Source organism: Oncorhynchus nerka, linkage group LG10 (genome assembly GCF_034236695.1).
Source record: "Oncorhynchus nerka isolate Pitt River linkage group LG10, Oner_Uvic_2.0, whole genome shotgun sequence".
Lineage (NCBI taxonomy): Eukaryota > Metazoa > Chordata > Actinopteri > Salmoniformes > Salmonidae > Oncorhynchus > Oncorhynchus nerka.
The window spans coordinates 58,377,100-58,402,621 of NC_088405.1; the positions used below are offsets into that span (position 1 = coordinate 58,377,100).

At 41.9% G+C, this 25,522-nt stretch overlaps 1 pseudogene; it reads right to left on the minus strand.

The window, feature by feature from the left end:
* Positions 1-7,161: 7,161 nt before the first annotated feature.
* Positions 7,162-25,365, minus strand: LOC115135706 (amyloid beta precursor protein binding family B member 1-like; annotated as a pseudogene).
* Between the last annotated feature and the right edge of the window lie 157 nt (positions 25,366-25,522).

The following is a 25,522-nucleotide window of genomic DNA, read 5'->3' on the forward strand; positions in this document are numbered from 1 at the left end:
TGGAAGATACTTGAAAGGGTCAGAGAGCATCCCATTCCCTGAACCAATATATTTAATGAACTCATTTGCATAATTAACATTTCGAGCTAATCCACACAATTAAATTAGCATACATGAATAACGTTAATTTGGTGAATATCAATCTAGCCTCGCTTGATAACATATTTCACGCATGCCTGTTATAAACCCTCGTGGAATAATTACAAGACAATCCAACTGTTTTAATTGCATGTAATTTTACCTCTGAGTAACATTTCTAAAACGTCTAATGACTCATTTGTGCTGACATGTGGTGCAGTTTGAATAGAGAGGCAGTACTTTGTGAATGTGGGTCCTGACTATCGTCCTTTTCATTCAGAAGAGGAGTCTTTATTATCACTGGGGGCAATTCATTTTGCAGCACTTAGTAGAAATAAAATTTGATTTGATTTGAAACACAATGGACCCATGGCAATAAATATACACAAAAACTATATATACAGCAATATGTACACAGGTAGTAGACCCGTAAAGCATGCATGAACAGTCAGTCAATACCTAACAGTGCAGTACTACAGTACTAGTACATCAGAATGGTCAGTTATGTTCGTACCAATGATCCTGCTACTTAGTTTCACGATGTTACCAAGCCTGTTGTAACCAAACCAGCAGATCATATTGAATGTTAAAATGGATAAAATCAAATCAAATCGTATTTGACACATGCGCCGAACACAACAGGTCTGGACCTTACAGTGAAATGCTGACTTACAAGCTCTTAACCAACAATGCAGTTTAAAGAAAATCCATAAAAAAGTAAGGGATAAGAATAACAAATAAGTAAAGAGCAATTGGAGGGGGGGGGGCAATGCAAATAGTCTGGGTAGCCATTTGATTAGCTGTTCAGGAGTCTTGTGGCTTGGGGGTAGAAGCTGTTTAGAAGTCTCTTGGACCTAGATTTGGAGCTCCGGTACCGCTTGCCGTGTGGTTGCAGAGAGAACAGTCTATGACTGAGGTTTTGTCGTGCTCTCTTCGCGATTCGATGAATGATCTGCAGAAGATGGTCATCAGCGTCTTATTCACCCTGAAATTGCAGTTTTCTCAGGAAGAACAAGCACTGATTTCTCTTTGCACAGATAGCATCCACATTGGCCTCAAAACTTAGTTTGCTGTCAAGGAAAGTGGTTTGTCCTGTACTCTAACCTATAGGGAGGGAAACATCTGTACAGTAGGGACACTTTACAAACACCACATCACCTTGGAGACACAAAGCTATCCTCCAAAAGACTTCTCCCACTGGGAACAAACTAGTTAAATCAACGTTGTTTCAATGTAATTTGTCAACGTATTGTGACTTGGAATCTTTGTGGAAAATACATTGGAGCTATCCAAGCAGCAGAAACGTCTCCTTCAAATGTTGAAACAATTCAAGATCACATTTTTTGGATTCACGTCTCCATCTGAACCAAAAATAAAAGTTTAAACAATAAAATAGGATTTAGCCAGTGGCTCAGCGATTAGAGCATTGAGACGGTAACAGAAAGGTCGCTGGTTTAAATACCCAAGCCGACAAGGTGAAAATTCTGTCGATATGACCTTGAGCAAGGCACATAAACCTAATTTGTTACAGGGGCGCCGTACTGCTATGGCTGTCCCTGTGGAACAAAACACATTTCACTGCATCTATATGGTGTATGTGACGATCATTTGCATTTATTTTTATCCAAGCAGTAGATACATCTCCTTTAAATGTTGATATTCGGTTGGGTTGTCAACCAAACCTAATTCATTATTACTTTTGTAAGACAGTAAATGGCCATATTCATTATCTCCAGCACCAAACCAGTCTATGATCTGTGGTAAATAATGCTTTTCTGTGACATCACAGGGTAAAAGTATAGTGTTCAGCTGACCACATGGGACTCCAGCCTCTGCCTGTCTGTGTGGCAGAAGGCTCTAATTGCCAGCAGCTAAAATGTGATTAATGAAGCCCCATTGAATCTTTAATCGTCACAGAAGAGGTCATTTAAGTCTAATGGGCATAAACATCTGAACCAGAGACAATACAAGGAGAGTGTAACTGCATAGTGGAGGGTCAAAAACAAACGTCTTTGATAGGCCATAGTGATTTGAATTACTGCCTTACAATTTCACCGCAACACAGTATTTTAGGGAACATTCATTCTGTGACAAAGGCAACAGAAATGGAACTTGTTCCTTATCCAGGTGTGAACAAAATGTCCATATCTGATCCAGTTGAGAAATGATTCAGTGGTATGAAGGTTGCACCTCATGTGTACTCAATTTCTCCTCTTGGCTGTATGATGGGCTTCTGTTCCCCCTGGCTCTCATAGACAGGCAGCATCCTCCAGTTTTGACAATAAATCCTCATCAGCTGATATAAAATATACATATAAAAATCAGTGAGTGATGACGTATCGCGTAAGTATTCATGATCTGAATAAAAATCTAAAGTTCAATGTGTTTCCATCGCGTTTTCAATTCCACCAATAGTTTCGTCACAAAAACTGCTGCATAGGGCGGCGCACACTAGGCTCAGCGTACTCCAGGTTTGACCGGGGTAGGCTGTCATTGTAAATAATTAACTGACTTGCCTAGTTAAAGGTTAAATAAAAAATTGAAAACAAAATGTACCTACTCTGGTCTTGGCATATGAGCACTAGCCAACAGCTCGCAGATACTGTGGGGGTAGCTAGTCTACATGATGAGATTATAATGGATTAGAGTGATAATGTTTTTAATTGTCAAACGTCAGTCAAGCATTGATCATCATGTCACCAGAATAAGACCCTCAATATTTATTGGAAAGGAGCATCAAGAGCGCCGCGCACTTTCACCACCCTGCGAAGTTTGTCATTACTTATTTCATCTGTAGCCTAATTAAACTGCATGGTTTCCCCGGTCGTAGCTTGACTCCAGGCTTACTTCGATATAATGGCTGTTATATCAATATTTGCGCATTAAGGCATTTAGACCTTCATTTCCCGCATAATTCATTTTACAGAAACAAAAAAAAATCCACCACATAGAACGAACATATTATAAGTCCACGTTTTAAAAAATTATACAAAAAATACACATTTCAATCACAGCTGTTGTGATAAAAAAAAAAATACGGTATATTTTACTTGCATAAAAAATGTGGATGGAAACGTGGTTAGTGTTTGAAAATGACTGTTTTTAAAATGTTTTTATGTATAACTTTTTATGTCATGGGTAGAACTTAACATTACGTTTTATACAAAACATAGACATGCACCATTTTCACATATGTAGACATTGGTTTGGTGCTGAAGAGAATAATTATGAGGTTGAAAAGTGGCAGAGTTTCCCTTTAAAAACCTCTTAAGGCTCATACCTTTTTTTTTCAATTTTCGCCTAAAATAACATACCCAAATCTAACTGCCTGTAGCTCAGGACCTGAAGCAAGGATATGCATATTCTTGATACCATTTAAAAGGAAACACTTTAAAGTTTGTGGAAATGTGAAATTAATGTAGGAGAATATAACGCATTAGATCTGGTAAAAGATCATACAAACAAAAAAACATGCATTTTAATTTATTTTTGTTACATCATCTTTGAAATGCAAGAGAAAGGCCATACTTTCAGACAGGAGTCTAGGTGTGATTTGATTTTGGCCACCAGATGGCAGCACTGTGTGTGCAAAGTTTCAGACTGATCCAGTGAAGAATTACATTACAGCACAATATTTTGGATCAAGTCTGCCAGGAGTTTTCACAAATGTGCCGAAGTACATAACTAGAGAACATACAAAAATGAAAAAGTTTACACAATCCCAGGAATGTCATACATGAATATACACTAACTTTCACACATCTAGATGGCCGGGCCGGGCGGGGTGGGTGTGGAGCCAGAGACAGCAGTGGGGTCAAACTGTAGACCCCAGGTCCTACATTTTAACATAAAAATTGATTTTATCAAACAAAACTATGCTACATTTTATTTCTGGGACCCTCAGGATGACAAATCAGAGCAAGATTACTGAATGTAATTCCATTACTGACCTTCAGAAGTGAATGTATCAAACCAGTTGACGTGATTAAAGTTTGTTGTTGTGCACTTACCTCAAACAATAGCATGGCATTTTGTCACTGTAATAGCTACTGTTAATTGTACACTGCAGTTCGATTAACACGAATTTAAGCTTTCTGCCCATATAAGACATGTATACAGTCGTGGCCAAACGTTTTGAGAATGACAAAAATATTACTTTTCACAAAGTCTGCTGCCTCAGTTTGTATGATGGCAATTTGCATATATTCCAGAACTCCAGAATGTTATGAAGAGTGATCAGTCAATTAATTGCAAAGTCCCTCTTTGCCATGCAAATGAACTGAATCCCCCAAAAACATTTCCACTGCATTTCAGCCCTGCCACAAAAGGACCAGCTGACATGTCAGTAATTCTCTCGTTAACACAGGTGTGAGTGTTGATGGGACAAGGCTGGAGATCACTCTGTCATGCTGAATGAGTTCGAATAACAGACTGGAAGCTTCAAAAGGAGGGTGGTGCTTGGAATCATTGCTCTTCCTCTGTCAATCATGGTTACCTGCAAGGAAAGAGGTGCCGTCATCATTGCTTTGCACAAAATGGGCTTCACAGGCAGGGATATTGCTGCCAGTAAGATTGCAGCCAAATCAACCATTTATCGGATCATCAAGAACTTCAAGGAGAGCGGTTCAATTGTTGTGAAGAAGGCTTCAGGGCGCCCAAGAAAGTCCAGCAAGTGCCAGGACCGTCTCCTAAAGTTGATTCAGCTGCGGGATCGGGGCACCACCAGTACAGAGCTTGCTCAGGAATGGCAGCAGGCAGGTGTGAGTGCATCTGCACGCACAGTGAGGCAAAGACTTTTGGAGCATGGCCTGGTGTCAAGAAGGGCAGCAAAGAAGCCACTTCTCTCCAGGAAAAACATCAGGGACAGACTGATATTCTGCAAAAGGTACAGGGATTGGACTGCTGAGGACTGGGGTAAAGTCATTTTCTCTGATGAATCCCCTTTCCGATTTTTTGGGGCATCCGGAAAAAAGCTTGTCTGGAGAAGAGAAGGTGAGCGCTAGCATCAGTCCTGTGTCATGCCAACAGTAAAGCATCCTGAGACCATTCATGTGTGGGGTTGCTTCTCAGCCAAGGGAGTGGGCTCACTCACAATTTTGCCTAAGAACACAGCCATGAATATCAAATCAAATGTATTTATATAGCCCTTCGTACATCAGCTGATATCTCAAAGTGCTGTACAGAAACCCAGCCTAAAACCCCAAACAGCAAGCAACGCAGGTGTAGAGGCACGGATTGCAGAAAGAATGAATAAAGAATGGTACCAACACATCCTCTGAGAGCAACTTCTCCCAACCATCCAGGAACAGTTTGGTGACTAACAATGCCTTTTCCAGCACGATGGAGCACCTTGCCATAAGGCAAACGTGATAACTAAGTGGCTCGGGGAACAAAACATCAATATTTTGGGTCAGAAAACTCCTCAGAACCTAATCCCATTGAGAACTTCTGGTCAAACCTCAAGAGGCAAACAAAACCCCACAAATTCTGACAAACTCCAAGCATTGATTATGCAAGAATGAGCTGCCATCAGTCAGGATGTGGCCCAGAAGTTAATTGACTGTTTGCATCAACTTCATGTAATTGTCAATAAAAGCCTTTGACACTTATGAAATGCTTGTAATTATACTGCAGTATTCCATAGTAACATCTGACAAAAATATCTAAAGACACTGACGCAGCAAACAATGTGGAAATTAATATTTGTGTCATTCTCAAAACTTTTGGCCACAACTGTATGTTCCGGAAAGTTGGCTATCGTGTACAACGTCATTCTACTCACATTAGCATACGTTAGCAAAAACCGGGACGGTAAGGCTATTTTACAAACGAATGTGAGAGCATTTATTCAACCTTAAAATGAGTAACACATCCATGGCCACATTTTGAGGCTACTGTAACAATGCGTCCTCTTATGTAATCATAGAAACTGTGTTCAGGGTCCCAGGTCTGTGGAAATCTTCACAATTGCTCAAATAATCTGCACAGAACAATATATCTGACATCGTATTCCCATTTGAACTTTGATGTGTTTTTAAATGGTTGAAAGCGCAGTGCTAAAACATTTAGGTGACAACTAAACCAAAAATCAGACATTGATTTTCCATTGGAATTTGGTTGTGCTTTTCGATGGTTGAAAGCATAGCGATAACACATTAGGAATTTAACAGACTTTTGGCTCTCTTTTTGAGCGGGTGAAAATAGGTTGGAATCTCATTGATCAACGTATCTACCAAATATTACCAAATTCTCCACGTTGAAATGACGTAGTGTGCCCAGTGGGCTCATTCATTGTTTAAACAAACCTCCAAATATAGGAGAAAATGATGGAAATAATGAATGATGTGATGAGTCTTAAAAAGCTGAATTACATTAAATCATGATTAGCACCCTGTGAATACAGGCAGATTTTTTGTCTTCTTCATTTCAAACAGGGGAGCTGTAGGCCTATCAGCTGCATCTAAAGTAATACTCTATGATGACAAACAAAGCTTTGTGAGACAACAGCGTAGTTTGGACCAAGAAAGGAGGCGGCATACTGAAAATCAACAGAAGCACTGCTGGGGAACCCAACGTCTGTGACGATTAGAGAAACAGGATGAAAGCAAATACAGGGACGGGAGAATATGGAACTGGTAATCCACCGACTGTGTCAACTGGAACACAGTATATTTACATGTGAATATATTTACCCCTGGCTGGGTGTGTGTGTGTGTGTGTAACTCATTTAGGATATTAACAGCAGGCAAAGTGGAAAGGGGGAATAAAACATTGAAATAATTGTAGATGGTGTTGGCTTTGTTTTATTGACACAGCCTCATAAATATTCATGTTAGTAAAGTCTTCAATTCAGCTGTAAACTGAGCTAACCAAGGGCATGACAATTATTCTCAATACTGTTCAGTCTTTTGAACAGTGGCACTAAATATATCCAAGTAACTCTTGGTGAACTGTGTGTGTATGCATTAACTCTGCAATCATTCGTTTTTAAACCATTCCTGGACTGCATCGTGAATATGAGGTGATGTGTAAGTAGCTACTCACAGTGTTATTCAGCAAACACCACAATGGCCCACAAAACAATACAGTTCCACTTTTTATTTTGTCCTGTGACACAATATTAACATACATGTATATGTATACAGTACCAGTCAAAGGTTTGGACACACCTACTCATTCTAGGATTTTTCTTTATTTTTACTATGTTCCACATTGTAGAGTAATAGAAGACATCAAAACTATGATAACACATATGGAATCATGTAGTAACCAAAAAAGTGTTAAAAAAATCTAAATATATTTTATATTTGAGTTTCTTCAAATTGCCACCCTTTGTCCTGATGACAGCTTTGGCACTCTCTGAATCAACTTCATGAGGTAGTCACATGGAATGCAATTCAATTTAACAAGGTGTGCCTTGTTAAAAGTTAAACTCCACAAATTATTTCTGTCTTAATGTGTTTGTGCCAATCAGTTGTGTTGTGACAAGGTAGGGGTGGTATACAAAAGACAGCCCTATTTGGTAAAAGACCAAGTCCATATTTTGGCAAGAACAGCTAAAATAAGCAAAGAGAAACTACAGTCCAACATTACTTTAAGACATGAAGGTCAGTCAATCTGGAAAACTTCAAGAACATTGAACATTTCAAGTGCAGTCACAAAAACCATCAAGGGCTATGACGAGACTGGCTCCCATGAAGACCGCAACAGGAAAGGAAGATCCAGAATTACCTCTGCTGCAGAGGATATGTTAGTTACCAGCCAAATAAATGGGCTGCATTTCACAAAGTTCAAGTAACAGACATCTCAACATCAACTGTTCAGAGGAGACGGCATGAATCGGGCCTTCATGGTCAAATTGCTGCAAAGAAACCACTACTAAAGGACACCGATAAGATGAAGAGACTTGTCATGGGCCAAGAAACGGTGACACTGTGATTTACTTAGAATTCAAGGCACACTTAACCAGCATGGTTACCGCAGCGATATGCCATCCCATCCGGTAGGCGCTTAGTGGGATTATCATTTGTTAGTCCCACTAAAAATGACCCAACACACACCTCCAGGCGGTGTAAGGGCTATTTTACCAAGGAGAGTGATGGAGTGCTACATCAGATGACCTGGCCTCCACAATCCCCTGATATCAACCAAATTGAGATGGTTTGGGATGAGTTGGACCGCAGAGTGAAGGAAAAGCAGCCAACAAGTGCTCAGCATATGTGGGAACTCCTTCAAGACTGTTGGAAAAGCATTCCAGGTGAAGCTGGTTGAGAGAATCCCAAGCATGTGCAAACTTTCAAGGAAAAGCATGGCTACTTCAAAAAAGCCTAAATATATTTTGATTAATTTAAGACTCTTTTGGTTACTACATGATTCCATGTGTTATTTCATAGTGTGTCTTCACTAATATTCTACAATGTAGAAAATAGTAAAAATAAAGAATGCTTGAATGAGTAGGTGTACAAACTTTTAATTGGTACTGTATATACATACCTCATTTACATTCTTCAGATATGTAAATTACCACTTTTTTTGCATTACAGTCACCAGTGGATATGAAAGAAAACAGAAGCTAAAAAATACACATGGCTGACAAACAGGAGTGTGAACAAAAAGGTATCACTTCATTGTAAGGTTTCCTTAATAAGGCTTAATAAATACCTCACATCGAAAGGTTGACAACACACTGAACACATCTGAAAAACAAAAAAGCAGACATATAAAAGATCACGTTTGTTAAACACTGAACCTAGATATTTTCCATGGCCTATGACAGAGGACATGATCACAGCCCTATCATATTAGTGTTGCGGTACATTTGGATCAAAGTCGGTTTCTCATCTTCAACACAAGATAAATTATTGAAGGATTTACATAAGTTAAAGAAAAGCATGTATTACTCATTTTTATTGCAATGATTAATCCTTAATAAGACAAATATTTAACCTTGAACATCACCAAAGCAACCTAAATATCTTGAGCATTACAACAAGGAATCTACATTGACAATCCGATGGGGTTTTTGTTAGTAGGGCTAACGTATACCAGTACTCAGACTTCCCATCGTGGCCTATATTTGTCCTTACAGAGCTGAAAACACACTGAGGACCCTCTGTGCTCCCCTGTTCTGAGAAGCTAGGGTCAGTTCTTATATAACAGCCATGCAAAGTGCACCCACTGGTTAACATCTACACTGAATATATAAATGGGTTATAACTGATTTCTCAGCAAAACAAAAGAAACAGGTGAGCAATAAGTGGATTAGGGACATGTGTAGTGACAGTCACTATTGAAATGGAAGGGAAAACATTTGACACGTGAAATGTACAGCAACAACATGCACAAATTCTTGATAGTATTTTTGAGTCCTCAAAGCATGGTCCAATATTACAGTGTGAATTAAAAATAAATGATATACTAACAGCAGGAAGCTCTGTTTGTACAAGGCAACCAATGTCTGACATTTACAGTAAGTAGTGTAGAGTACTTAGTGTGTAGAGTAAGGAGTAAAAATTATAGGCGTGACGAAAATCGCACAATTTCAGTTACAACAAAAACAATGTCATACTAAAAAAAACTACATTGTACATATACGTGTCTATGTTTTTATTAGTCAGTACTTAAGAGTGAGCGAGCAACTAAAGCCAGGCCAAAGCCTAACCTATGGCTTCTTGTCTGGTCAAATTGCTGTCCAAAACAGATGAGAGCTGGAGAAATGTGGCACAATAAAGTGAAGGAGGGGGATAAATAGTATGGTGATACAGATTTGGAAACACTGCTGCAACAGTGACCACATAGTGGTAGGAACTGAGGGTAAAAAGGCATCTCCATCTCACAGATATGTTACACACACACACACACACACACACTTAGAAAAATATAATAATTTAATTTAAAAAAGAAAGTATTTTTAACCAACTGCATTCAAAAACAAAAAGGGAAGACTATGCTCTCGTCAGTCAACTATGGGATAGTGTATTTTAAAGGTGTTTATATGCAGCGAAGTGTTCATATGATTTACACATACTGCACGCTAAGGAGGAAACTTCCACACACAATTCAGCCTGAATATTTCATAGACAAAACACTTTCGTATATACAATCTTTGCACAACAAAATGCATCAGGCTTGTTAGCTCTCCTGTTGTGTCGTCAGACACACTGCTAATGAAAAATAACTATTCTAAAGCCCAGCAGAGGGCAGTCAGGAGTTTAAAAACTGAAATAAAAAAAGGAAGTGGGAGTTAAATGACTTGTGAGTTACTGACAGACACTGTCAAGTTCAGTGACATGTCTATCACAATGACAGTAGTGTCTCATCCCTTAGACCCAATTAATTAGGAGGCATAAAAGTGGTCAGATCTTATAAACAGTTTGAAAGGACAAGGGGGTAGCTATAAATAGCTGTCACTGCTCAGATGTAACTAAATTAAAACAAGTTTAGACATACACAATGGAGTAAAGGAAAACAATTATAACACTTGAAACGTGTAAAAAAAAAAAATGTTAAACAGATAAAAAAAGAACGTGGTTAAACAGACTAACATACAACATCTGATCACAAAAAAAGGATGACAAAATCAACTTCAGATCCATTTCCACACAATAGAAAGCTTCCATCCTCCTCCAACATACTGTCCACTTGGAGTGCAGTAACAGATAGCCTAAGCTTTCTTTGAGACATGAGAGGTTTCACTAAAACTTGAGTCATGCGCTAAAAGTATGCCATCTCCATTTTAGATTTGAGGAGTTGAACTACAGACATTTTACTGCAATTTGCAATACACATACAAATAAAATGTTGCACTTGCTGGTTTACCAGCTCCCCCAGAAGGAAGAGGGGACTTAAAACAAAACGGCATCACAACAAATGTACTATAGAAACTATATATATCCAAAATATTTATTTGCCAAATATTATATTAGCTAGCTAGCATGTTTTAGTGCTTCCAGCTCAATACTCATTCACCATTTTATGTAGACTTCTCATGGCACTGTTTCTAATTTCTTTCAAGTCGATATCCATTTTGAAATGAAAACCAACATGATAGTGCCACAAGCACATGGCATGAGCTCAACCACATTCACAATTCAATTGCACATCTTCCATTTCTATTTTCACAAATAATATACTATATTTGTTCTGCAAAACAAATAGCAGAGACAATGTTACAGAACAGAACTGTTTTCCTAAGCATAATTAGTGTTGGTACTTTGTAAACTAGACCAAGTTTCCTCTTAACAGACCAATAAGAAAGAGTTCCAAACATCTCTTCCAATAAAAATACATTTTCCCCCCTCAGACCACTCCCTGACAGTCCTAGCTAAATTCTTGAGAAACTGCTCTTTGCTAAGAAGCTGTTTTTGTTTATTTTTGACCATTTTACCTGAAAACAAATCACAGTAAAGTACTATATTTTTACCCAGAAATGATTTGATATTGAGATAACTTCTGCATTGGACCTTTAATAAATCACAGATTAAACAAACAAGTGAAAAGATGGCCTACTTGTCCAACCAAAGGTGAAGTGAAGGAAGTGTAACGCATGGAGGAGCTGTGGGCAGCGCTAGGTTTACTGTTACCCCAACCCAACAGGCAGCCCACAGTGCCCATGAGAAGGGAAGCAGGTTCTACCATAACACCTCAGAATGGGGGTGATAGAGAGGCAGTGGAGGAGTGAGGAGAGCCATGGCTATCATGGTGGGCTTGGCCTGGGGGTAGAGTGTTGTGTAGTGGGTTAGTTGGCACCTCTTAGGGCGTCTGGGACCCAGACCTCTTGAAGCTGCCCAGCAGGCTCTGAACTCCCTTCTTGACACTTGAGCCCACACGGCGTGCCACAGAGTCAGCCGGCGGGCCTGGCAGGCAGGAGCTGGTACTGGGCGGCCTGGCGTCCAGACACTTCTGGTAGCGCAGCTGTCAACAGGCACACAAAATTAGCACCAAATCTCATTCGAAATATAAACTTGGAATTCAAACTATATGGTGCAACAAGGCTGTGTATGTTTACTATTTTCTCTTCGTAAAACAGTCCAATCCTGGCAAACTCCTCATATCGAGAAGAACCACTCAACCAGTGAAAAAGTTGCCATATCAAATAAGAACCCATCTGAATGCAGTCATTTGTTGGGTAATGCTTTTTCAGGACTATACATTGCCAATTCACTGACATCACATGGACGAGACTACAATAATCATGCAAGGAGGAATGATAGCCAACCAAGTCGACGTTGGCTACTTGCACAATGCACGTTTCTGTCCACCTGGCTTGTAAATATTCTCTGTTTCAGTGTCAATCTAATTTTCCACTCATCTGTGTCTCCATCCTTGGTACAGTAGCTAGTTAGCCAACTAGCTAGCTTGATTTGCATTGTTTTGGGCATTTTTAAGCTAACTACACAACCAGGCATTAGATTAGAGGTAGAGGAGGGAAGCAAAATGACTTTATCTAAATTGTCCTCCATTCTGGACTTATGACATTTCCGTACATTTTCTTATAGGGGGCAACGTTCTTTTTTTAATTCGTTATTTTACCAGGTAAGTTGACTGAGAACACATTTGCATTTGCAGCAACGACCTGGGGAATAGTTACAGGGGAGAGGAGGGGAATGAACGAGGCAATTGTAAACTGGGGATTATTAGGTGACCGTGATGGTTTGATGGCCAGATTGGGAATTTAGCCAGGGCACCAGGGTTAACACCCCTACTCTTACGATAAGTGCCATGGGATCTTGAATAACCGCAGAGAGTCAGGACACCCGTTTAACGTCCCATCCGAAAGACGTCCCATCCATCTTATAGGGATATCTAGCAAAACATAAAATAGCGGTACACTTCTCTCCTGTCTGCACACAGCTGTCACAAACTCAATGGCTCTTGAATCTTTGCGGGCAGAGCCCAGTTGATACAATGTGGAAAGTTTGCTAGCGAGAGTGTGAGCTCAAAACAGACAGGCAGAGTAGAGAGATGATGGGATTGAAAGCCTGAACCAAGCGCCATGAACAGCATGTGAGATTTATAGAGGATATTGATTTAATAGGATATTTTCTGCCGGACAATTAATTTGTATCGGACAAAATCCAGCAATTACTGGCTGATGGAAACATTGCACTCACCATGCAGGCGGCCTGCACGGCCTCACTGAGGCTGGCTGCGTTGGGCTCACACCAGAACATGTGGCAGATGAAGTCCCCGGGGCCCTCGGCCATGATGAAGGCAAAGGTGTGGACGTCCTTCCCCACGCCCATGAAGGACAGGAACCGCACCCGGCACTCTGACAGAACCTCCTCTGTCTGCAAGAAACAACAGAACGCCTTGGGTTATATTCCCACAGAAACTTAAACAACCGCAGACCTTCAAATTGGAAAGACAAAAAATATATATTTTTTGAGATTGTGTGTACATTTGAGTGCGAACATCTATATGTGTACTCACCTCAGCTGTGATTATAGTAAGTGTGGCTGAGGCCACGTTCACAGTAACTGACGTCCACTCTTCCTTGACTTTGGAATTCATTGCTGTGTCGAGGGCAACATTAACTAGCTCCATACCTGAATAGGAATAACAACCACCTAGGTTAGCTAGCAGCTACATCTACAGTGCATTCGGAAAGTATCCAGACCCATTCCCCTTTTCAACATTTTGTTACATTAGAGCCTTTTTCTAAAATGGATTGAATCCTCATCAATCTACACACAATACCCAATAATGACAAAGCAAAAACAGGTTTAGATGTTTGTGCAAATATATAAAAATAAATAAAAAACAGAAATACCTTATTTACATAAGTATTCAGACCCTTCGATATGAGACTCAAAATTGATTTCAGGTGGATCCTGTTTTCATTGATCATCCTTGAGATGTTTCTACAACTTGGGAGTCCACCTGTGGTAAATTCAATTGATTGGACATGATTTGGAAAGGCACACATCGGTCTATATAAAGTCACACAGTTGGCAGTGCATGTCAGAGCAAAAACCAAGACATGAGGTCGAAGGATTTGTCCATAAAGCTCCGAACAGGATTGTATCGAGACACAGATCTGAGAATGGGCACCAAAAATGTTTTGCAGCATTGAAGGTCCCCGTGAACACAGTGGCCTCCATCATTCTTAAATGGAAGAAGTTTGGAACCACCAAGAATCTTCCTAGAGCTGGCCGCACGGCCAAACTGAGCAATCGGGGGAGGAAAGGGCCTTGGTCAGGGAGGTGACCAAGAACCCGATGGTCAAAGCTCCAGAGTTCCTCTGTGGAGATGGGAGAACCTTCCAGAAGGACAACCATCTCTGGTGCATTTCACCAATCAGGCCTTTATGGTAGTGTCCAGACGGGAAAGGGGATACCTAGTCCATTGTACAACTGAATGCCTTCAACTGAAATGTGTATTCCGCATTTAACCCAACCCCTCAAGCAGAGAGGTGTGGGGGGCTGTTTTAATTGGAATCCACGTCTTTGGCGCCCGGGAACAGTGGGTTAACTGCCTTGCTCAGAGGCAGAACGACAGATTTTTACCTCGTCAGGTCGGCGATTCGATCGAGCAACCTTTCGGTTACTGGCCCAACGCTAACCACTGCCGCCCCAGGAAGCCACTCCTCAGTAAAAGGCACATGACAGCCAGCTTAGATTTAGCCAAAAGACACCTAAAGGGCTATCAGACCAGGAGAAACAAGATTATCTGGTCTGATGAAACCAAGATTGAACTCTTTTGCTTGAATACCAAACTTCACGTCTGGAGGAAACCTGGCACCATCCTTACGGTTAAGCATGGCTAGGGCAGCATCATGCTGTGGGGATGTTTTTCAGCGGCAGGGACTGAGAGACTCGTCAGGATCGAGGGAAAGATGAACGGAGCAAAGTACAGAGAGATCCTTGATATAAACCTGCTCCAAAGCAATCAGAACCTCAGACTGGGACGAAGGTTCACCTTCCAACAGGACAAGGACCCAAAGAACACAGCCAAGACAACACAGGAGTGGCTTCTGGACAAGTATCTGTAAGTCCTTGAGTGGCCCAGCCAGAGCCCGTACTTGAACTGATAGCTGTGCAGCGACGCTCCCCATCCAAACTGACAGAGCTTGAGAGGATCTGCTGAGAAGAATGGAAGAAACTCCCCAAACACAGGTGTGCCAAGCTTGTAGCGTTATACCCAATAAGACTCAAGGCTGTAATCGCTGCCAAAGGTGATTAAACAAAGTACTGAGTAAAGGGTCTGAATACTTATGTAAATGTAATCACTTTTTTTTATATATACATTTGCTAACATTTCTAAAAACCTGTGTTTGCCTTCTCGTATGGGGTACTCTGTGTAGATTATTGAGGGGGAAAAAACATAATACATTTTTGAATAAGGCTGTAACGTAACAAAACATGGAAAATGTCAAGGGGTCTGAATACTTTCCAAATGCACTGTGTATATCTCTCTGGGTACACTCAATACCTGAGAATATTAGGAAAATGGAAGGAAGGAATTACTAGAAATGTGTTCGTTCATAATTCACTGAAAACCAAGAGAGTTAAAAGCTCAATATCCATAACAAGAGGATAGCTCATTGAAGTTGAGACTTCACACAGTAAGAAATCAGTATTACAATCTGTAGGATAAATTAGTAGAATACGTGCAATAATTTGAGACATTCAATTAAGTAAATGTGTATTCATTCATTGAGTGAAAACAAACTTAGTAGAAAGTTAGCATTCATTTAAACACAGTACCAACATACAGAAGGACAAGTGGAATGTTAAATACAGGCAGTGACCGAGAAGTTTCCCTGAAACATTGTTCAAAACACCACAAGATACACCAACAAACAGCTAGGAAAGAGAAGAAAAAGCATTCCTTACCAAAGCGTTCCTTACCTACGGGTTTGGCCACAGGCACGTTACCTAGGTAACATACCTGGAAGCGCTGGACTAGCTCATTCTTTGGTGCAGGAAATTCTGTAGGGAGAATAGAGCAGAGTGAGAGAGACAGAAGACCTCATGCTTAAACCATACAAAGGACCATAGATGCATTTGGTTTCAGATTATACATAGTATATAGTCATTAGGGATGACGAATGTTATCGAACCGTTCGGTATGCCCCCTACGATTCAATACGCACACGTGAACCGTGGAATTATGGTATGCCTGTCATTTTCCTATCATTTCCAAAACGTGCTTATTGCGCTGCAGACTACACGCACGTTGTACATTCAAATCCACAGAAGCAAACGCTCAGCTTGTGGCCATTAGGGGGCTCCTGGGGCTGACAAACTTTACTCCACAGCAATGTCTCAAAATGTGGCAACCGCAGTGACCGCAACTCCCTCAAACAACCAATGGACGATTTGCAATGACATCTCAGTAGGAAACCTCCCTAACGGGGCCCCATAAAAAGAGGGGAAACTAAAAAGAAATATTCTCTCAGGTCCAACGTGACAATGGCGTGAATCCAACGAGACAGAGAGAAGCAAATTTGAAGAAGCACCGCCGTCTTTCAAATCTGCTGTGTGGGAACATTTTGGATTCAGCGTTCAATACGACGACGAGGGTAAGAAGACCGTAAACAAAGTAGTCTGCAAGCATTGCTTTGCCACTCGGCGACTCGAGTGGAAACACTTCTAACATGGTGTCATTTACATGGCCATAACCCGGCCGTATCCCTTGCAGATGGAGTAAGGAGAGTCCACCCGTTAACGAAAACACCACAATCTCTCGCTGCTGCCTTTAACAACAATTTGCAACAAATTCAGAAAAACAAAGAAATAACGAAAGCAGTGGGAGTACTCATAGCCAAAGATTTGCAGCCCTATTCGATGGTTACTAACTCAGTACTTTGTCACCTGATGGAAAAAATGTAACTGCGTTACAATGTCTCCTGCACACATTTCAGCAGCAAAGTAATTCCCAAACTCGATGAAACATCACAGAGAGAAATAGAAAACAAATTGACATAGATACCCCATCTAGCTCTCTCCACTGATAGTTGGACCTCCAGAGCAACTCGAAGCTACCTCCACTATGTACTGGAAGCTACCTCACTGTGACGGTTCACTATGTACTGGAAGCTACCTCACTATGTACTGGAAGCTACCTCACTATGTACTGGAAGCTACCTCACTATGTACTGGAAGCTACCTCACTATGTACTCATCCTCTGTATGAGTGTCATACAAGCACACACTTTTCTTAAATAGAAAGACACTGAAACCGTACCGTGGCCCACAAACCGTGATACATACCGAACCGTGGGCTCACTGTACCATTACATCCCTAATAGTCATACAGTAAAAGTGCTAGTGTTTTACCCTGGAAAGGAATGTCTGCCAGTTTAGAGGGGTCTGTGTTCAGTCTGTTCAGAGAGGATTTGGATGACTTCCTCTGGGCCATTATCTACAGATAAGGAAAGACACAGTTTAACCTTAAATTCAACATTTGAAAAAACGAGGACAAACATCCACCCCTGAACCACAGTTTCAGTCATGTGAAAAATGTTACATTTGGAGACCAGAGTTTGGTGCAATGCACCATAGCAGATGGGCTTACCTTAGAGCAGATGTCATGCATGCTCGTGGCAATGTTCTTAGCAGGTGTGTCACACCTGAACACATGGCACTTCAGAACATGAGTCAGTTTGTCTCTCGCCACGTAGGCAAAGTCCCTAAAGTTAGCACAAACACACACAAAAAAAGAAGAGGTATCACCAGAGAAAGAGTCTGTTATAAAGGCTGATCATGACAAATGAGGCTGATGAAACGGACAATGCTGAAATCAGTCAATACTGATAAGGATCTTTGACCAATATTGTTCAGTCTCTACTCAAGAGAACTATCAACCAAAAATACAATGAACAAATGTGACAGAGAACACTTAACGTAGTCTGACTATTATTGATGGCTAGTCTTCACTGAGTGTACAAACATTAAGAACACCTGCTCTTTCCATGACAGACTGACCAGGTGAATGCTATGATCGCTTACTGATTTCACTTGTTCAATCCACTTCAGTCAGTGTAGATGAAGGGGAAGAGACAGGTTAAAGAAGGATTTTTAAAGCCTTGAGATATGGATTGTGTATGTGCCATTCAGAGGGTGAATGGGCAAGACCAAAGTTTTAAAGTGCCTTTGAACGGGATATGTTAGTATGTGCCAGACACACCGATGTGTCAAGAACTGCAATGCTGCTGGGGCTCACGCGCAAGTTTCCTGTGTTATTCAAGAATGGCCCACCACTCAAAGAACAACCAGCCAACTTGACACAACTGTGGGAAGCATTGGAGTCAACATGGGCCAGCATCCCTGTGGAACGCTTTCAACACCTTGTAGAGTCCATGCCCCCACGAATTGAGGCTATTCTGAGGGTAAAGGGGGGGCAATATTAGGAAGGCGTTCTTAATGTTTTGTACAGTGTATAGGTGCTACTTTCAGAGAAACTGATCGAAAGTCATGGGTGTGAGTGAGAAACATCAAGCATTATGGGATGGGGGTGTGGAATCAACAACTGACAAGCCAATGTTGTAACTATGACAACCACAACCTATGTGACGGAAGATGGTGGATACAACAATACACTACCTCTCCCTGTGTGCCCAAGTGCAGCAGGTTAGAGAGAAAACACCAAATCAATTAAACAGAAAACAAAGCAGGATTCACAAAAGGCAACTCGAGATTCAGTTAAAAGCCAGGCAAATAAAACTAAAATAAGAAACATTTCCTATAGCAAACTGGCAAAATCTGAAATGTAGATTATATTAATAAAATAAAAAAGAATAGTTAGAGTAGCAGGGGACTGGCCTGCCGTTGTCCCGGCCCACTCCCCACACTCGGATGCTGACGATAGGCTGGGTGTGCAGCAAGGTCTGGCCCAACGGATCTATCAGGTTCAAGATCTCATTCTCCAGAACAAGGAGCATGTCTTTTCCCTGTGTGGAAACATTACACAACATTTCTCTAAACATTGTTCTACCAACATTACGAGGTTATATTCCCATACACAAGTCATTATCTGACCTCTCCCCAGATCCCAGCCGTGTCGTGCAGGTTGTGTTTGTGGTAGGAGAGCTGTCTGATGCAGTTGTTGACAGCCACACTGCTCTTCCCTGGTGCCATCTCCTCCTCTGATATCTCCACCCAGCCAAGAGACCGGACTGCAAAAACCTATTCAAATCCATTTTTATTTGTCACATGCTTCGCAAACAGGTGAAGAATAACAGTGAAATGCGTACCAACAATGAAAAAATAAAAACAATGTGTAACGATAACTTGGCTACATACACAGGGTACCAGTACAGAGTCGATGTGCAGGGCTACGAGGTATTTGAGATATGTACATATAGGTAAGGGTAAAGTGACTAGGCAACATGACATAATAAACAGAAGTAGTAGCAGCTTCTGTGAGGATTGTGTGTTTTTCCTGACAGTATGCCTGTGTGTATGTGTTATGTGTGAGTGTATGTAGGAGTGTCAGTGTAGGTATGTGTGAGTAGAGTCCAGTGTGTGTGCATGAGTCAAAAGAGTTAGTCCAGGAAGCAATTTGACTACCTGCATTGACCCTTTTTGCACTAACTATGTAGCAGTCTTATGGCTTGTAGGTAGAAGCTGTTCAGGGTCCTGTTGGTTCCAGAATTGGTGCATTGGTACCGCTTGCGTTGAGGTAGCTGAGAGAACAGTCTATGACTTGGGTGGCTGGAGTCTGAGCATTTTTAAGGCCTTCCTCTGACACCGCCTGGTATAGATGTCCTGGATGGCAGGAAGCTTGGCCCAGTGGTTAGAGGTTAGAGCGATGGACTAGTAACCGGAAGGTTGCAAGTTCAAACCCCCCGAGCTGACAAGGTACAAATCTGTCGTTCTGCCCCTGAACAGGCAGTTAACCCACTGTTCCTAGGCCATCATTGAAAATAAGAATTTGTTCTTAACTGACTTGCCTGGTTAAATAAAGGTGTTTAACGCTAAGCAATAGTCAATGAACAGCATTCTCACATAGGTGTTCCTCTTGTCCAGCTGGGAGAGGACAGTGTGGAGTGCAATAGCGATTATGTAATCTGTGGCCCTGTTGGGGCGGTTTGCAAATTGGAGTGGGTTCAGGGTGTCTGGGGTGAAGGTGTTGATGCGAGTCATGACCAGCCTTTCAAAACATTTCATGGCTAGATATGAGTGCTACGGGGCGATAGTCATTGAGACAAGTTACCTTGGCATTCTTTGGCACAGGGACTATGGTGCTCTGCTTGAAACATGTAGGTATTACAGACTGGTTCAGGGAGAGATTGAAAATGTCAGTGAAGACACTTGCCAGCTGGTCAGTGCATGCTCGGAGTACGCATCCTGGTAATCCGTCTGGCCCTGCGGCCTTGTGAATGTTGACCTGTTTAAAGGTCTTACTCACATCGGCTTTGAAGAATGAGATCACACAGTCAACCCGGAACAGCTGGTGCTCTCATGCATGGTTCAGTGTGGCTTGCCTTGAAGCGAGAATAGAAGGCATGTAGCTCTCCTGGTAGGGTCACGTCACTGGGCAGCTCATGGCTGGGTTTCCCATTTTAATTTGTGTTAGTTTGCAAGCCCTGCCACATCTGACAAGCGTCAAAGCCGGCGTAGTAGGATTCATTCTTTGCCCTGTATTGATGCTTTTCCTGTTTGATGGCTCATCAGCGGGCGTATTGGGATTTCTTTTAAGTGTCCCGATTAGTGTCCAGCTCCTTGAAAGCGGAAGTTCTAGCCTTTAGCTCAGTGCGGATGTTGCCTGTAATCCATGGCTTCTGGTTGGGATAAGGTGAATTTGGAAAGAATTCAGACCCCTTTACTTTAACATTTTGTTACGTTACAGCCTTATTCTAAATCTACACACAATACCCCATTATGACAAAGAAAAATCTGATTTTTTTTAGAAATGTTTGCACATTTATAAAAAATAACTGAAATATGACATTTACATAAGTATTCAGACCTTTTACTCAGTACTTTGTTGAAGCACCTTGGCAGCAATTACAGCCTCAAGTCTTCTTGGGTATGACGCTACAAGCTTGGCACACCTGTATTCGAGGAGTTTCTCCCATTCTTCTCTGCAGATACTCTCAAGCTCTGTCAGGTTGGATGGGGAGCATCGCTGCACAGCTATTTTCAGGTCTCTCCAGAGATGTTCGATCAGGTTCAAGTCCGGGCTCTGGATGGGCAACTAAAGGACATTCAGAAACTCGTTCCAAAGCCACTCCTGCGTGGTCTTGGCTGTGTGCTTAGGGTAGTTGTCACGTTGGAAGGTGAACCTTTGCCCCAGTCAGAGGTCCTGAGTGCTCTGGAGCAGGTTTTCATCAAGGATCGCTCTGTACATTGCTCCGTTCATCTTTCCTAGGAGACTAGTCAGGATCGTAGTCCTTGCTGCTAAAAAACATACCCACAGCATGATATTGCTACCACCATGATTCACCGTAGGGATGGTGCCAGGTTTCCTCCAGACATGACACTTGACACTCAGGCCAAAGAGTTCAATCTTAGTTTCATCAGACCAGATTGTCTGAGAGTCCTTTTACTTAGGAGTGGCTGTTGTCTGGCACTACCATAAAGGCCTGATTGGTGGAGTGCTGCAGAGATGGTTGTCCTTCTGGAAGGTTCTCCCATCTCCACAGAGGAACTCTGGAGCTCTGACCATCGGGTTCTTGGTCACCTCCCTGAACAAGGCCCTTTCCTCCCCCGATTGCTCAGTTTGGCCGGGCTGATAGCTCTAGGAAGAGTCTTGGTGCTTCCAAACGTCTTCCATTTAAGAATGATGGAGGCCACTGTGTTCTTGGGGACTTTCAATGCTGACAAAATGTTTTGGTACCCTTCCCCAGATCTGTGCCTCAACACAATCCTGTCTCGGCACTCAACGGACAAATCCTTCAACCTCATGGCTTAGTTTTTGCTCTGACATGCACTGTCAACTGTGGGATCTTATATGGACAGGTTTGTGCCTTTCCAAATAATGTCCAATCAATTGAATTTGCCACAGTTGACACCAATAAAGTTGTAGAAACATCAAGGATGATCAATGGAAACAGGATGCACCGGAGCTCAATTTCGAGTTTCATAGCAAAGGGTCTGAATACTTACGTAAATAAGTATAAGTAAAATAATTAGTATTTTTTAAAATAAATTCACTAACATTTCTAGAAACCTGTATTTGCTTTGTTATTATGGGGTAGTGTGTAGATTGATTAGGATTTTTATTTTATTTAATACATTAATACATACATTTAATAAGGCTGTAACGTAACAAAATGTGGAAAAAGTCAAGGGGTCTGAATACATTGTATGTTCGTACAGTGACTTTGGGGACGATGTTGTTGATGCATTTATTAATAAAGCCACACAAAGACATGAGGACAGAGAAAGAGCGACTGAACTTAGGTTGAATGTTGACAGAGAGAAAAATATGTGTGAGATTGGAGTGGAATGATGGTTATGTCCATGTGTCCAAGTGAGAGTACATACCTTAGCCTCCGGGTCATTGATGAGCGAGTTCATCTTTTCTTTTCTTCAGATTGTGAGCAGCTAGGAGGTGAAAGGAATCAGACTCAGGTCTCAGGAATCAGAATCAGTTAGTTGTCATCTACACAAGTCAGGAGCATCTAATGATAACAGACACCATACATGGTGTGTGTGTGTGGGGGGGGGGGGGGAACTCACTTGAGGTTGATAGAGGCATAACGCAATGTGGCTCCTTCAAAATCCTTTAGGGTCTGATTCGCCATGGCATCTTCCTCCTGAATGTAAAACAACAGTAAGAAGTCAAAATCAACAATCATATTTCTACATTTGATATAGTAAATAGTAAGCAGTTGATACCTAAACATTGAACATCTCAATGTTCAATGTTAATGTAAAGGTTTTCAAACGGAATTGATGTTGGGCTTGTTTCAAGTAGTTGGCCCTTACCTTCCAGAACTCCTCGTCATTAAATCTGTTGGGGCGGGACTGGGTGAGACTATTCCACATCAACTGAAAATACAAAAAAAGAGACAAGGACCAATTAGAAAACTAAATCAGTTCGCACTAGCAGTGGGTGCTTAATGGAAATACAATGAATGTGCGGCAAGGGCAGGCATTGAGTACCGGCAGATGGGTCAATGCACGTACAATCCACTTGCTCAGACAATTTTTCATTCACAGTCCTGATACAGTATGTGGAACAATGTATTCTTCTATCAAATGGCAAGAACAATGTCCTCAACACAGACTCCATCACTATCCTCTAGCTCTCACCGTTGGCTCCACGTTGGGTGTGATGGCAGGAGAGGTACTGGAGGGTCTTTCTGGGGCTTCTCCCTCCTCTAGGGGAGAGGGGGGCTCCCACTGTGTGGTGCCTGTTGGGATGTGCCAGTAGTAGGTACCCGACTCGTCTCTGACCCGCATCCACCCTGCAGGCAGGTCTGTGTCCGTCTCAAACGCACTGCGGTCCCAGTAAGACTCTATACAACAAGGAAGAACGGTGAGATAAATATAAGATAACCCAGAACACAATTGGAATGTGTCCCACTTCCTGTTTGTGACAAAAACAAAGTGTGAATCTTACACACAAACCTACATTCAAAGCCCATCCATTGTTAAGACATTTTGTTTCCCCTCTTACCTGGGTCACTGTCTGGCGTGCTGTTGGCTGTGCTGCCCTGAGACAGTGACATGCAACTGGAGTCCTCATCACTGGGTGCTGCGTTTCTGCCCTGAAACAGCAGGCATGTGTCCTTCACTTCTCCACTGTCATATCTCTGAGACTCACTGCTACTCTGCGCCTCAGACGAGTCTGTGTCCCTCTCTCCACCTGTTGGAAGTAGTGGAGACTCTTCCTCATCCCCGTCCTCTTTCTCTTCTTCCTCCTTCCCATGAGGGGTCTCTGAGGTGTCGATCAGCAGAGGCTCATTCAGGTCCGAGCAGAGGGACCTCAGGGTCTTAGAAGACGGGTTCTGGTGACTGTCTTCTTCCTGCTGGTCCATCACTAAAGAGTTATGGTTGGGGTTTCCATCTGGGCTTTCGTTGTGATTCAAATCCTGGTCAGAATTTATATTCTGGTCCTGCTGCCTCTCTGCCACTTTGCGAAGTTGATTCTGACCCTCCTTGAGCCACTTGGCATTGGTCCCAGTGCAGTGCTGTCCCTGCTCGTTCTCCTGGTTCCGGACCCTCTCCTCCTCTCTCTGTTGACTGGACTCTTCCTCATCGATGCAATTGCTACCCATGGTGCCATTCAGCAAGTCCAAAGGTGTGGATGTGGCATAGTTGTGGCGCTTCTTGGTGGAGGAGGTGGTGGTGCCTTTGGCCTTCTTGCTCAGGTCAGAATCAAACTGAACACTATGTGGGTAGCGGAGGTCAAGGGTCAGCGAGGATGGCAAGCATGTGTTCTCATTGGCCAGGTCGGAGGTCTTCTCCAAAGACATGGCAGGGAGCTTAGAGCCACTGTTTGGACGTGGGGGAAACAGAAAATCAGGTATAAAGATTAACACGGGTGTTTGTCTACAACAGCATACACAACTGTGTGGAGACAGAGTTAATGTATCAGTGTTTAAATGGTCTGCATTAAATAGATCTAAGTTTAGATCTGAGTTTCATCTGATTTCTAAAATGTAGCATGAATATGATTGCAACCCGTTAACTACTAGCAAAGCTTGGCATGCAGTGATTTCAGCTCCTCCCAGTTGGACTCCAAGGCTGTGCAAGCAATACAAACTATAGAATAGCTAAAGTTAGGTAAAAGCCCACACTAACGTTACATGTTAAGCTAGCTGACGTTAGCTCGTAAAGGCCCACTGCATGTCTAGTTCGTTGCATGCCTGTAAGCAAGTTAGATGCTACTATGCACAAAAAAGAGGGACAGAGGACATGTCATCTTGCGAGCTAGTTTGCCCTACATAACGAACAATGTTTGGAATATTTGTTTCTTAGCTAGCTAGCTAAAGCTGCCAAAATTGAAGAAAAAATGCTATCAATAGTTATTAAACCACGTATGGCACACATATTAGCTAGCTATATAATTATATTTTGTATAATAGCCTAGAAGCCGTCAAATGCATCACATTAGCTAGTTAGCTCGAGTTACTAGCAAGCTGTTTGCTAGCTAGTTACAGTAACATTCGCTAGTACGTTAGTTGTGACTCACGTAGCACTATCATTCTCCAGTTATAAACACACCCTTGTCTTGGGTGCCAGCGACATGGTAACTTACCCTAAATTGTATTTTCCATACCTTTATTTCAGTGGTAAATAGCTAAATGTAATGGTTTGCGACATTGAAGACGACGTGGAACGAAACCAATTTTGTGAACCGCAAAAGCAGCAAACTACGTCACTCATGAACGTCATTCCGTAGATTCGAAATGATCCGTCGACGCAGCTGCAGACCTAGGATCAGCGTTACCCTCCTACATTTAAACCTTTTCTGTTATGGAAAACATTTTAAAGCTGATCTTATAACAGTGTGTATGGGCTTCGTCCTCTATAAGTAATGATAG